At 35.7% G+C, this 14,134-nt stretch overlaps 1 pseudogene; it reads right to left on the bottom strand.

Moving 5' to 3' along the window:
- Positions 1-3,033: 3,033 nt before the first annotated feature.
- LOC128120809 (vomeronasal type-2 receptor 116-like) lies at positions 3,034-8,768 on the bottom strand (annotated as a pseudogene).
- Positions 8,769-14,134: the final 5,366 nt, after the last annotated feature.

The raw sequence follows: 14,134 nt of genomic DNA, 5'->3' as shown, positions 1-14,134 counted from the left end.
CATATTTTGTTTGTTTGTTTGTTCTGGTTAGATTTTACCTTTTTTCTAAATAGATAATAAAAGAAGATATTAAGTTAAATGGTTGGCATTTAAGGAGGATCTGAGAGGAGATTAAGGAGGACAAACCATGATCACAAATTATTGTACAAGAAAATGAATTTTTAAACATCACCCTCATAAACCTATTCCAAAGATAGAATCTGGCTTGGTTTTAATTTAATTATAGTTCTATACATAATTTACTCTCTAACTTATTCTTGAAAGTTTACAACTTGTGAATTATAAAATGACTGATTACAAGAAATGACAAGATACAAGGCAAACAGCACATAATGTCTTAGACTTTTATGCAAATGTACATTTCACAAGAAATAAGAAGAGTCAGAAATGTTATTACCAAAGAATTACATATGTTATATGAAATATTGATAAAAGATGGAGAAATGAGTACTCATAAAGATGCAGGATTTACATAATACACAGTATCAGTTGAAATAATGTGGAACAATTTATCACAATTGAATAATTATGAATAATTGAGTACCTAAAACATTTGGATATCTATAGTCAAAGATAGACATGGGCACAGGCTCTACAGACTTGATTACAGCATGGATTTTCACATTCTTCACAGATTCATGGAATTGACTGTTTAGGTAATTATCTGATTAACTGATATCTGATTTGAGCTATAATTAAGAAATAAATTGATCTTCATTCTCTTTTTTTTTTTTTTTTTTTTTTAAAGATTATGTAATTTCCAAATTATATTTCTTCTTTGGGTTCAGGGTTTTTTTTTTTTTTTTTTTTTTTTTAATTTATTTTAATTTATTTTGCAATACAATTCAGTTCTACATATCGGTCACGGATTCCCTTGTTCTCCCCCCTCCCGTCCCCCTCACCTTCCCCCCAACGCCCCCCCCCCCATTCCCATCTCCTCCAGGGCAAAGCCTTCCCCACAGACTGAGGTCAACCTGGTAGACTCAGTCCAGGTAGGTCTAGTCCCCTCCTCCCAGGCCGAGCCAAACAATCCTGCATAGGCCCCAGGTTTCAAACAGCCAACTCATGCAATGAGCACAAGATCTGGTCCCACTGCCTGGATGCCTCCCAAACAGATCAAGCCAATCAACTGTCTCACCCATTCAGAGGGCCTGATCCAGTGTGGACCCCTCAGCCATTGGTTCATAGTTCATGTGTTTCCATTCATTTGGCTATTTGTCCCTGTGCTTTATCCAACCTTGGTCTCAACAATTCTCGCTCATATAAACCCTCCTCATTCTCGTTAATTGGACTCCCAGAGATCCACCCAGGGCCTAGTCATGGATCTCTGCATCCAGATCCCTCAGTAGTTGGATGAGGTTTCTAGCACAACAATTAGGGTGTTTGGCCATCCCATCACCAGAGTAGGTCAGTTCGGGCTGTCTCTCGACCATTGCCGGCAGTCTGTTGTGTGGGTATCTTTGTGGATTTCTGTGGGCCTCTCTAGCACTTTGCTTCTTCCTGTTCTCATGTGGTCTTCATTTACCATGGTCTCCTATTCCTTGTTCTCCCTCTCTGTTGTTGATCCAGCTGGGATCTCCCGCTCCCCCAAGCTCTCTTTCCCTCGACCCTCGCCTTTCATTACCCCCACTCATGTCCAGGCTGTTCATGTAGATCTCATTCCATTTCTCTGTCATTGGGCGATCCCTGTGTCTTTCTTGGGGTCCTGTTTTCCGGGTAGCCTCCCTGGTGATGTGAGTAGCAGACAATTCATCCTTGTTTCATGTCTAGTATCCTGCTATGAGTGAGTACATACCATGTTTGTCTTTCTGAGTCTGGGTTACCTCACTCAGGATGATTTTTTCTAGATCCATCCATTTGTCTGCAAACCTCATGATGCCATTGTTTTTTTCTGCTGAGTAGTATTCCATTGTGTATATGTACCACATTTTGTTTATCCATTCTTCAGTTGAAGGGCATCTGGGTTGTTTCCATGTTCTGGCTATTACAAACAATGCTGATATGAACATAGCTGAACAAGTGCTCTTATGGTGTGGTTGAGCATTTCTTGGGTATATGCCCAAGAGTGGTATAGCTGGATCTTGGGGGAGATTGATTCCCAATTTTCTAAGAAAGCGCCATATTGATTTCCAAAGTGGTTGTACAAGCTTGCATTCCCACCAGCAGTGGAGGAGAGTTCCCCTAGCTCCACATCCTCTCCAGCATAAGGTGTCTTCAGTGTTTTTGATCTTAGCCATTCTGACAGGCGTAAGGTGGTATCTCAGAGTTGTTTTGATTTGCATTTCCCTGATGATTAGGGATGTTGAGCAATTCCTTAAATGTCTTTCGGCCATTTGAGTTTCCTCTGTTGAGAATTCTCTGTTTAGTTCTATAGCCCATTTCTTAATTGGACTGTTGGGCATTTTGATGTCTAATTTCTTGAGTTCCTTATATATTCTGGATATCAGTCCTCTGTCAGATGTGGGGTTGGTGAAGATCTTTTCCCATTCTGTAGGCTGTCGCTTTGCCTTGTTGACCGTATCCTTTGCTGGGACCTTTTGAAACTGAGAAGCTTTTGTAGATCTTCATTCTCTTATAGTAAGCTTCTCATTATGCCATTATTTGGCCAAGTAATATCTTCATGTCCAAATCATATTCAACTTTTAAAATGTGCCTGCCTTCATAGCAAAATCATACATGTAATGTAAGCACAATGAATCCTGGGAACATACCAAGGGCATCAAAAACACATGGGTACATATAAAAATGTTTGGTGCTATAAAAGCAAAGTTATGCAATGTTGAAGAGGTGAAGAATACTTCCATTTCCCATTCATCTTTTCTTTAATACTATTTGAGAGAGAATGAATTTTTATAGAATTAGGCTTTCTAATTTAGAGAAATATATAGAAAATATTAGAAGATGGGAGAATAAAGATGGATTTCATCAATAAATGAAATCAATATATACAAAAACTTAAATTGCTATATGGTCTGACAATTGGGTTTGTGTTAAACAGACTTGAAGACTTCTATGTAATTAACAAATCACAAACTAAGCTGTTGGTTTGACTTTTTCTATTATGGTGCTTTGTTTTCTGACATGATAAAGCACATTCTTATGTGGTCTCAACAAAATAATGTAGCACTTGGGGAAGAAGATGCAACCTAGGAGTCCTGCACTGGAAGTCAAGATGGAGAAGACTTCCATGGCCACTATGAGTTTCCCCTTGGTGCTGTGCTAGACAGGGAGGAAGTGACCCACACAATGAAGAACACCAACATGCTGAAAGTGATGAACTTGGCTTCATTGAATGTGTCAGGCAGGTTCCTGGACAGGTAAACCATAGTGTAGCTCCCAAGTGCCATGGAGCAAAGGTAAGCCAGGACAGAATGGAAGGCAATACTGGAGCCTTTGTTGCATATAATAATTATGTGTCCATGTTCAGAGTAAACATCTGAGTCAATAAAAGGAGGAGAGGTGCTCAGCCAAATTCCACAGAGCACAAGTTGTATAAGGGTGCAGACAGGAATGATGAAATTAGGAGCCCTTGATATTAATATCCAACTTATCAGTCTACATGGAACTGTGATCTTGAAAGCCAGAACCACAGTAATAGTTTTTGCCAAGACTGTGGAGAGAGCCACAGTAAATAGGATTCCAAATGAGCTCTGCTGCAGGATACATGTTGCTGTGTTGGGATGGCCAATGAACAGCAATGAACAGAGAAAACAGAAGGTCAGAGTGATGAGCAGAATATAAGTGAGAGCCCGATTGTTGGCCTTGATAATGTGAGTGTTATAATACTTCACAAAGACCCCAAGAACACCAGCTGTTAATACAGTGAGGCCCAGGGCCAAGTAGGTGAGTGCCATCCCCAAAGGGTCATCATAGGCCAGAAAAGTCTCTGCTTTCTGGAGGCAGTGGTTCTGTTCTGTGTTTGCATAATGACTTTCTGGACACCTTACACAATGATCCATATCTACTGAGGAATTAAAGTTATTGTGAGTCTCTGCTCAGGCTCCCCTTTTATCTCAATCCTCTTCCCAGCACCAGTTCACTGACATTTGCCCACATCTCCTTTGTTGTTTTTGATTCAAGTAAATCAGTGCCAAATTATGCGAATTATCATATGCTCTCTAATCAATCATTCCAGATCAATATTGCCAATCTTCTTTGTTGGACATAAAGTGAACAAGTCTATAATTTTCACTGTTATACTTAAATATATTTTCAATTACATGATAATTTGTATTTTTTATTTAAATTGTCATTAATTACTGAATTAAATTACATCAATATAACTTGATCATAGGACAGCCTCCTTCTGAACTCTTTTGTGTGACTTTGTCATGTGAGTTAATTGTAAGATCACATGCTTTGAAATTACTTTCTTGTAATATTATTCTTAGTTCTAATATCAAAATTGACCTATTTACATAGAATTTATGTATTTCTCCATTGTTTTATCCTTTTGCTTGTGAGAATGAGAATTATTAAATTCTTAAAAGATGGAAAAACTCCCATTTTAAAACTTTTATCATTCCCAGGGAGAAAATATCTATTTAACAGAAAGATATAAACTCTTGTTTCAATCTTAGTTGGTCATGTAATATTTTTGTGATAATTTAAATTTTATCATTTGTGAGTTTCTTCTTGAATTATAAGATATAAATATATTTATTACATATTTCATTAAAATATTTCTATTTCATACTTCTATTAAAGTTATTTGATAATTTTTCAAAGTGGAATTTGCTATTTAATTGTTATTGAAAATTCTAATTGATAATATATTGAAGTCATGTTTTGCTAGTGTCTACAGAAGCTTTTATTCTATTACTAGCATTCTATTTGTTTCTCTCAGATGTGCCTTCCTGCTCTGCTCAATATCTCAAGGCAATTAGTCTTTACTATATCTTATGCATTTGCTTCTAATCGTTTCTTACAGAGCATGAATGCTTTATATGTACAACCTCATATATTCTTTAGTGAAAGCACAGTGTGCATAAGACATGACACATATTTTATAGAGATTTGAACATGATGTTTTAAATATAGATACACTCCATTCTATAGTATTTGCGGCATGGGGTTCATTATTTTGCAAGATTTAGCATTTATGTTTTATTTTATTCTTTCTTACCAAAAATATTTTAAAGCGTCTCCTTAAGCTCGAACCATACATAATTTGATACTGATATTTCTGGTTTACTCCAGTGGATATAGTCAGCATGTGCATGAACTTATCATGGCACCAATGCACACAATCACCTATATGCACATGAAGTCTTTGATTGTCTTCATAGTCAGTCTTAATATGCACATTTTGAAATTAAGAAAACTAAAACCACCAAAAATTTTGAATGTTTCTATCTTTATGAAGTAAAGTTAAACATCTGAGTGTTCTGGAAAAAACATTATGTTACTTAAAGTATTTCAATTACTATATCAAGATCTTATTAGAAATAAATGATAAGCTAGAGGAATCCTCTTTGATTTTCTCTCTGTATTCAAAGTATCTGTGTGTGCTCCTCACATTCAATATTCTCAAATGTCTCATACTTATTTTCTGTTCCTTGGATATATTTTGACATAAGGTTCCTCTACTCTGTCCAAATTTGCCTGGGAAAGAAGATCCTTCGAGATCAGTGTCCAGTCTTTTTCTGAGAACAAGAGTGTGCATCTATGCCTGTCATATCCATAACACTATCCTTAGAACTGGTGAAGTGCCATTTCAACTAGTTGACACAAGGCATTGTAACATAATTTACCTCTCCTGTGTTTAATAATGGTTCTATGAACTTGTTATAAAAATGGATTCAATTGTATAAAATGAGTCAATGTGTACTTATTGTATTCTTTAGCTTATGATAATCAAATTAACACAGAAGTGATACAAATCTAGGTTCAAATTCATGATACATAGAAACCTTTAGCTTAAAAACAATTGTGTTCAATGTAAGATCCTCATAAGAGGTTATTGACCATACCTCCCTAACAGATATATTCTGGTCCACAAGTTTTATATATTTATTATCAATGGACTAATGCATATCCATCTCCATGGAAGTTAAATAGCTTGGTGTTTCTAGTACTCACATGGAGATGGAGGAAAAAGGGGGAGAAAAGACACTTACTAAGGGAATATTGAATGTTATTTATACTGGAAATCAAAATGATGAAGGTAGATAAATGGTTCTGTGGTTCAGGATACTGTTACTTTTAAGGAGGACCTAGTTTCAGTTGCAAGCACCCACATGGATGTCAATGTTATCTCTTCTTCCACCCCCAGGAGATCTGAGGCCCTCTTCTAACTCTGATGTACACTAAGCAAGTACATGTACACATACATGCGTGCAGGCAAAACACTCACATTAAAACAAAATGAAAAATTTTTTATAACATATTTTTAAGTAAGTCTACAGGTAAATCAAATTTGACCTGATCACATCTAATAAATCTAGAAATATGACTGAAATTATGCAAGTAAGGGATGTTACAATCCGACCTTCACATGTATGCTAGCTATGAACGAAATATGCTTTCAAATACATGAAAAGTCAGGAATTTATGGGGGATGTGTGTGTGTGTGTGTGTGTGTGTGTGTGTGTGTGTGTGTGTGTGTGTGTGTGTATTAAATGCCATGGTGAAATAAAGCAGGCTACTCTGTGATGGATAAAGTTATTCTCTGAAAGGAACAATGGCTGTAGAGGAACAAAAACATACATCAAGTATGAGTTTCAAAGGCCTGAGTACCATTTAAACTGATGATAAAATGAACCAAAACATTTTTATTCTAAATGAAAGAATCAGAGGACTTATCTCTACTGTTCCTTGTTTCTTCACAGAACTTGTCCATCTGCTTAGACATTGAAGAACACTGTAGAGAGGTGGCAAATACACCAGTTAGACTGGCACTTACCTGTCTCATTGGAAATCTCATTATCTGGACAATGAGTACAATCATAGCAGCAGGCAGCCTTGCCCTCCTGGGGGGATTTTCTGAATCCAGGACCACAGCTCTCACTGCACACAGAGCGAGGAACCTAGATATAGATATAAAAGAGAAAATACTCAGGAGTGTATAGTTTTAAAACAATAAATATGTTATTTTTCAAGACTGAACAATGAGATGGCAAGATTTATATTTAGCATTTGCAGATTCTTGTTTTGATGCACCACCTCTAATTTCAATATAGTACACCCATGAAGTTCAATGTGTTAAAACAATGATCCAAAGACAATAGAAATCTGAAAAACTGTGAAAATATAAGAGGCAGGGCAAAATAAGAAGATGTTTGGACACTAAATATATGTATAAATAGGCAGCTGTATTGCCACACTGATCCTATTGTGGACTTATTGACACCTGGAGTGAACAGTTTTGTTTCCCAATGATGATGCTGAATTTATATTTGTCAACTTGACCAGATTCAGAGTTACCCCATAAACTAGTATTTGTAACTTTATGTGAGAGATGATCTACATTAGAGTACTTGAAGTGGACGACCTATTCTATAATTAGATAGCACCATTTCATTTGCCAATATGATTGCCTGAATCATTATGAACTGATCACTCCAAGTGTGACCCAACAAAGTCTTTGTTCTTATGTTGTGTCATCCTGGTTTTTTTTTTGGGGGGGTGGTTGTTTGACAAATTGCTTACTTTTTCATCAGGAAGACATTCAATTAACCCGTGTACATGTGCCGTCCATGCTACAGAGCATTGCCAAGTACCTGAAAGCAAAATGACCATGGACTGATATTTCCTAACGTAGGAGTCAAATTACTACTGTTGTCTGGTGGTTTCAGGACAGGAATGAAATCTTAATAAATAGACATTGTAGTTATAACTGGAAAGGAGGGCCCATAGAAAAAATATAGTAAAATAAACATTCCCATCACACATAATAGGGCAAGAACACGTTCCTCATATGACTGTAGTTTTGTGCATTCTTTAAGGAACAACAATCATTACATCCACAAACGAAAGCTTTTTGAAATAGAGAACAAAACAATGAGATAAGATCCAGCCCACCTCTGTCAATCCTATAGCCCACTGTATCATACGGTCAGACAAAAACAGTTCTTGGCCTTGTGGAGCTTTAGGAGAAAATGTTCCAACTTTCATTTTTTGTCTGAGACCATCGGGAAAATTCCAGAGATTGAGAATATCATATTCAGCATTATATTTCCTTTGTGAATTGAAAACCACAAGTTTTCCAGCACCATTTTTGAAATGGATATTCTTGAGATGAGGGTGAAGCTAAAAGAGATGCAGAATTTGATGATGAATTTATTCCCAGAAATGTGCATCAGAAACCAATGAAGTCATGGGCCTCAGTGTCCTAAATCCTTGACATTAATTACAAGCTATACCAAGCTAACAACATTTTAATGGATGAAGACTAAAAATGAACATATCATAATGTTTCCTTTCAGTTTCAAAAGAAAGAATTCACACACATACACACAAACACAAAATAACAAACAAACTAACAAAATAATTTAATCACTGAATGTTGATTAAATAAAATGGTCAGTTAGGATACATAAACATAGCTTTTGTTTGTTTCCTGAGATGATCAATGTGGATAAAGTCAAATTGTAATAAATATATTTATATTAATGTATTATATATATAATACAACACAACTCATGGTGACATGAGAAGTCAGTGATAATATGAAATCCCCAAGTTTCAGATACTAGAACAAAAAATAAAAGTAATATGTCAGTTAAGTGTCAGGAATTCCATACTTCATGCTGAGTTACATAGGTCATTGTTCTTAAAAAGAGTTGTACCATCTCAACTGTGTATAAACTGGCAAAGTAACAAAAAAGTTCTGGTGAAATAACAATAAAGAACCCAAACTGAGTGTATAAAGAATGAGATATCTTTTGTTGCACAATTTTGGAACACAGAAACTCAAACTCAGGATTTTCCTAACCCTGCTTATACTCTGAACCTTTGACCAAAAAAAGTGACTTTTCCCACTGAGAGTCAAGAGGTAAATAGCCTGCAGTCCTGGCATCATTCTTCTCCATCTTGGCCATGCAATGGGAGGTTCTGCATGTTATAGAGTTCCAACTACATCAAGTCTATGCATAATGACTTTATCCACATTGATCATCTCAGGAAACAAACCATTTCCCAATAGAAGTCACAAGATATTGGGACATACAGGTTCTGTGGAGACACCAGTCTAGAGTCTTGCATAACTTTGTTCAAGATAAAGGATGTACACTTCATTGTAATGGTTAGCAAATGCCTTTGTTGTTTTCAGAAGGGAGAAATTCTGCTCCTCTATACACTGAAGATATATATTGGACATATGTGCCTATGCTCAGATTAGGAACTACCTGGTATATTCAGCTTTATAACTTGGCTTGTATAAACAAACAGAAGTAAGACTTTGCATCATACCATGGAACGTATGTTAAGTGTGACTGAGGTGTTAAGCATGAGGTCTTATGTGAAATGCTTGAATGTTCTAGATAATTTACATTCCATAAATTTTGTTTGGATAAACTTCATTCAAAAATCAAGAATTAACTTCTGACTGCTGGAAAACCATTAAATATTTTGGTTGTTTGAAATAAAGATGCTGTGTTTTTAAGAGCAATATCAAGGTAAAACAATTTGTAGAGAAAATTACTAGTTAACATACCATGTATTACATCTCCACTTTTTCCAGTATAGACATCTTGCATTATTAGGGAATATGGAACAATTGATCAAGAATTCTTGATGCACTGTTTCAAAAGAAGGTCCTTTTTTTCATAATGACTCACACTTTTCGTTTTACATGGTTCTCATCATGAATAAATTAACATTAAACAAGTTTATAGCTGCAGGATAGCACAGACTAGATTTAATGCTTTAACTTGTATTGCAACCAAGAAGAAGCTGCTTCCAGGCTGCAGACAAGGCTCTAAGGGATGTCCACAGAACAAAGAAACAGAGTTTTCTCTCTGAGGTTTTTTAGGGAAGGAAATATACTCACACTTGACTGAAGTTTTCTCTCTTTATTCTTTCATGTTGAATCTGAATCTCTATGTTTCTCACAGCTATATATACCCAACACAAACTTTCAGACAAATATAGGAGTTACATTTAAATGTCACATTCCATTTTGTAAGTAAATGATAAAAATCAGAGTCATCCCAACAACTCACATGCAATAAATATCAACTTCCTAATTGGTGGGCAGTAACGTGCAGCTGAAAGAAAGAACCAGTCAATTTGTTATTGACCTAGAGAGATAGTCTTTGAAGGATTTTAAAGGAGTTATAAAACTAAAGTATTGAGGAGTCAAAGAAAAATAAGGAAATCGTATGCTACATATTTCTTGTGAGGGTAATGAGCATTTTAAACAGAAATTTTGTGATTAACAGTCCTAAAATGTCAGGCTCTTTTCCACAAGGAGTGTTTACAAAGAGAGATGCATCGTAACTGAATTGGATCAGACTCAGAATTATCTTAAATCACTTAATATGAGCTCACTGAGCACTCTCCAAGGCACAGTGACACTAAAATCGTTTTAAATCTTAAAATATATTTTTCTGACTTGGGTGTACTTTAAAACTTAAAAAAAAAAACAAGCAATTCTTTCTTGGGGCTATGGTGTCCAATTATTCTTTATAGCCCTGGCCAGTTAGAAAATCTTCCCCTGTGCTTTTTCTGAATTAAAAACATTTTCATTTCTAAACCTCAGTGTCACCCATGCAATTTCAGGACACAAAATAAAAAACTGGCCAGGCTGTGGTGGCTTACACCTTTAGTCCCAGAACTTGGCAGTAAAGTCAGCCAATCTCTGTGAGTTCTAGGCCTGCCTGGTGTACAGAGCAAGTTCCAGGACAGAAGCCAATGCTACACAGAGAAACACGTTATTAAAAAGCAAAAAAAAAAGTTAGTTAGCTGAATTTTAATTCTTCAGGTTATATACACATACCATAAACCTGAGGTCAGGAGTTTGTGCAGAGAGTTAATCACTGTTTTAGCTTATCAGGCAGACGTAGCAAGAGAGACTGGCATAGCAATTAGGTTGCTTTGTACCTTTAAACTTAGTTCCATGAGTCAGACAGCCGGGATTATGTCCTTTTGAACTGGGCTGCTTTTCCTGGAAATGGTTGATATTAAATGGCATTAGCAATGCCCCTGGTCTAATATAAAGCTACTTTGAAAATATATATCAGTTCATAGTGTACAGCTATTTGGCAGTTGGGGAAATTCAAATATTTTCCTATGTCAACGTTATTGATATCAAATGGACAATACAACTTAAGGAAGAGCCAACTTCTAGATAGTCCACAGATAGAGATCCCCAATAGATTGGGATGCATTCATGAGAAAAAAAAAACACCACAATAAAGGCAATGGGGCATTCCCCAGAGCAGCTAGGGAAAAATTGCAATAGTCCTTGTGAAATTACAGACAGAAGCAAATGATAGTCCAGAGTCTTTGAGGCTTTGCCTAAATAAGGAATTCCATCAGAGAATTTTCCTCCGGTTATGCTGGCACCTTGATTATTAATTGCATCTGCTGTTCCTATGTCATGGCTTTTGGAAAACTACAACTTGATCTAGGAAATTCAGGATATTTTGTTGAGTGGATTGTATAATATGATATATAGAGTTGTTTCTCAGTTGCCATGTTTTATGGAGGCAAGAGAGGAGATTCTCACAACACTGTACAGTCAAGTTAAAGCCTAAAAATAATGACGCATGCACTCTGGTTTGGGGAGAAATCAGAACTATATGTAAACAAAGAATTCACCATGGAGAAAGAGGAGAAAATTGCCCTATTTTTCAAACATATAAGTCAATGTATAAATATATGAAAGTAGTTCATATGGAAATTTTCCATTTGATGGTAACCTCCTCTGAAGATTATCAAACCACCTAATAAAAACTGTAATACCTGACATGAGAAACACATTGCTGAGTTGTTGTTCAGTGTTGTCCACAGACTTAAAAAATACCAGAATTTAAGTCCCTGATGCTTGAAAGAGCATGTACTTTTGAAATAGTTCTAGAAACTCATAAGTTAAAACTATTTTGAAAATCTCCTCCCTGAATTCTTGCTTCAATATTAGAGAAATTGTTATCTAAAGTTCAAAGAGAGAATTGGTAAGTAATTCTGTAGTAGAAGAAATAGTCTCCCCAGAAAACATCAAACATCTTTAAGATAAGTAGTGTAAACAGGACAAATTTAAAATGGAAGAAGGTAGTTATAATGGGGCAGAATAGTGTTCCAACAATGTGCATAGGGATATAAGATGTGGAGAAGAATCAGTAAAATCTAAGCTCCTGGGGAAATAGTCTAGGCAAACCCATTATTTTATAAGCTAATAAAAAACTAATGATAATTTAGATACAGTCTAACTAAATATCCTTTGATCTCCATCACAGTTTCTAAGTTCTTTCTCATCTCAATGTCCATTTTGTTCAAATTTCCACATTTCTTCCACACATAATGAAAATATAAAGTGTTTTCATTTCTATAAATACTGACATATAAACTGTAATATAAACATATGTTGGCAGATCAAAGGAAGGGATATTAAGTCCTAGTGCTAATATGAAACCCCAAGTATCAGATAATAAATTAACAAATGAGAATAAAAATATATCAGTTATGCAGAAGAATGGTATGGCTTGTTTTAAATTACCTAGCAGAATGTTTGCTGGAAATAATTTGCACCAGCCCAATACCAAACAAAACATGAGTGTTGTAAAACATGAGAAATCTATTCTCCCACAGCTCAGGAACACAGAAATTCAAACTGGCATGCTTATACTCTGAACCTCTGAATAAAAATGATTATGTTTTTCTGTGAGTCAGGTCATGAAATATCAGTAGTCCTCAACTCCATGTTCTCTATCTGGCCTATTGGTCTTTCCAACCACATCAAGTCCAACAATAATGGCCTTAGACACACTGAATCACCTCATAAAATAAACAATTTTCAATAAGGAGTCTGAGGTATTAGTGCTTAGAGACTTAACCGAGCCTTCTGGGAGACACAAGTCTAGAGTAATTTATAATCTTTTTTAATATAAAGAAAATATAGGCCTCTGTGACAGTCATAAATGACATTGTTGTATACAGAACTTGTTCCTTAATACATAGCAGATGTATAGTGGAGGTGTGAGGCAGTGCTCAGGTTAGAAGCTAGAAGATACATTCAACTTTACCATATAGGGTCTGTAAACTAGTAGAATGGAACCCATGTGAAGCTATGGGTGAGATGTTAGGTATATGTGTGCACGATAATGATTTCAGACTTCATATTCACAATTATTGAACTTTCTGCTGTTCAGATAAACTTCATTTACAGTATTCTGATTGGATATCTTATACACATTGAGTGGAGTATATAAGCTCTCATTTAATTAATTAATTAATTAATTAATTAATTAATAATGGAAAATGGAGGGGGTGTTTTCAGTACTCCACATTCAAAGAAAAGCAAAAATAGTTGCTGAATCTCTTTCTGTGGATGTAGGGTGTTTCAGGATTTTATATTAAATGAATGATTCAACATTGAAAAGAACACACAATAGCACAGTAGATCAGAGTTCAAAATGTAAACAGAAAACCTAATCTCATCATAGATTGAATCATTGATTGGGAATTCATGAATTCAGTCTGTTAGTTTCCCAGGATTGAGACAAAAAACATTTTAGAGTATAGGGAGACATAAAAGAAATATTGGTATATAGTTATGCAAGATTTGGAGAAAAAAAAGTGGTTTTAGATTCCACGAGGACATTGGCAAGTTAGATTGGCAATTTTAAAAGTTTTAAAGAGCAGGATGTACTACTACTTTTCACTGCACCAGTCTGTTTGGTAAACTTTTTTAAGATGTTTCCCATCTCATCTCCCTTGACATCCTCCCTTACGAGGTCTTTACATCACCCTGAGTCTCATGTAACTTTTGTGGTAGAGAGTTCTGGGCAAGTCTATTCAAGAAGCTTTATCCCTGGGGTCTTGCTGTCTATCCTCTTAGATGAAGTCATGGGGCCTGTGGTTAAAGAAGATCCCAAATGCCTTTTGAAGCTTGTTTTTATCTTGAACGCCAGGTCTCAGATGGAAAGTCTCAGAGAAGAAAGGTTTTCAAATTCTCCATGGAGTGTAGAAGGAA

The sequence above is a fragment of the Peromyscus californicus genome, unplaced genomic scaffold (genome assembly GCF_007827085.1).
Source record: "Peromyscus californicus insignis strain IS unplaced genomic scaffold, ASM782708v3 Scaffold_2__1_contigs__length_46816999, whole genome shotgun sequence".
In the NCBI taxonomy this organism is placed as follows: Eukaryota; Metazoa; Chordata; class Mammalia; order Rodentia; family Cricetidae; genus Peromyscus; species Peromyscus californicus.
Note: the sequence above shows the minus strand (reverse complement) of the source record. Positions and strands in the feature narration are given on the sequence as shown.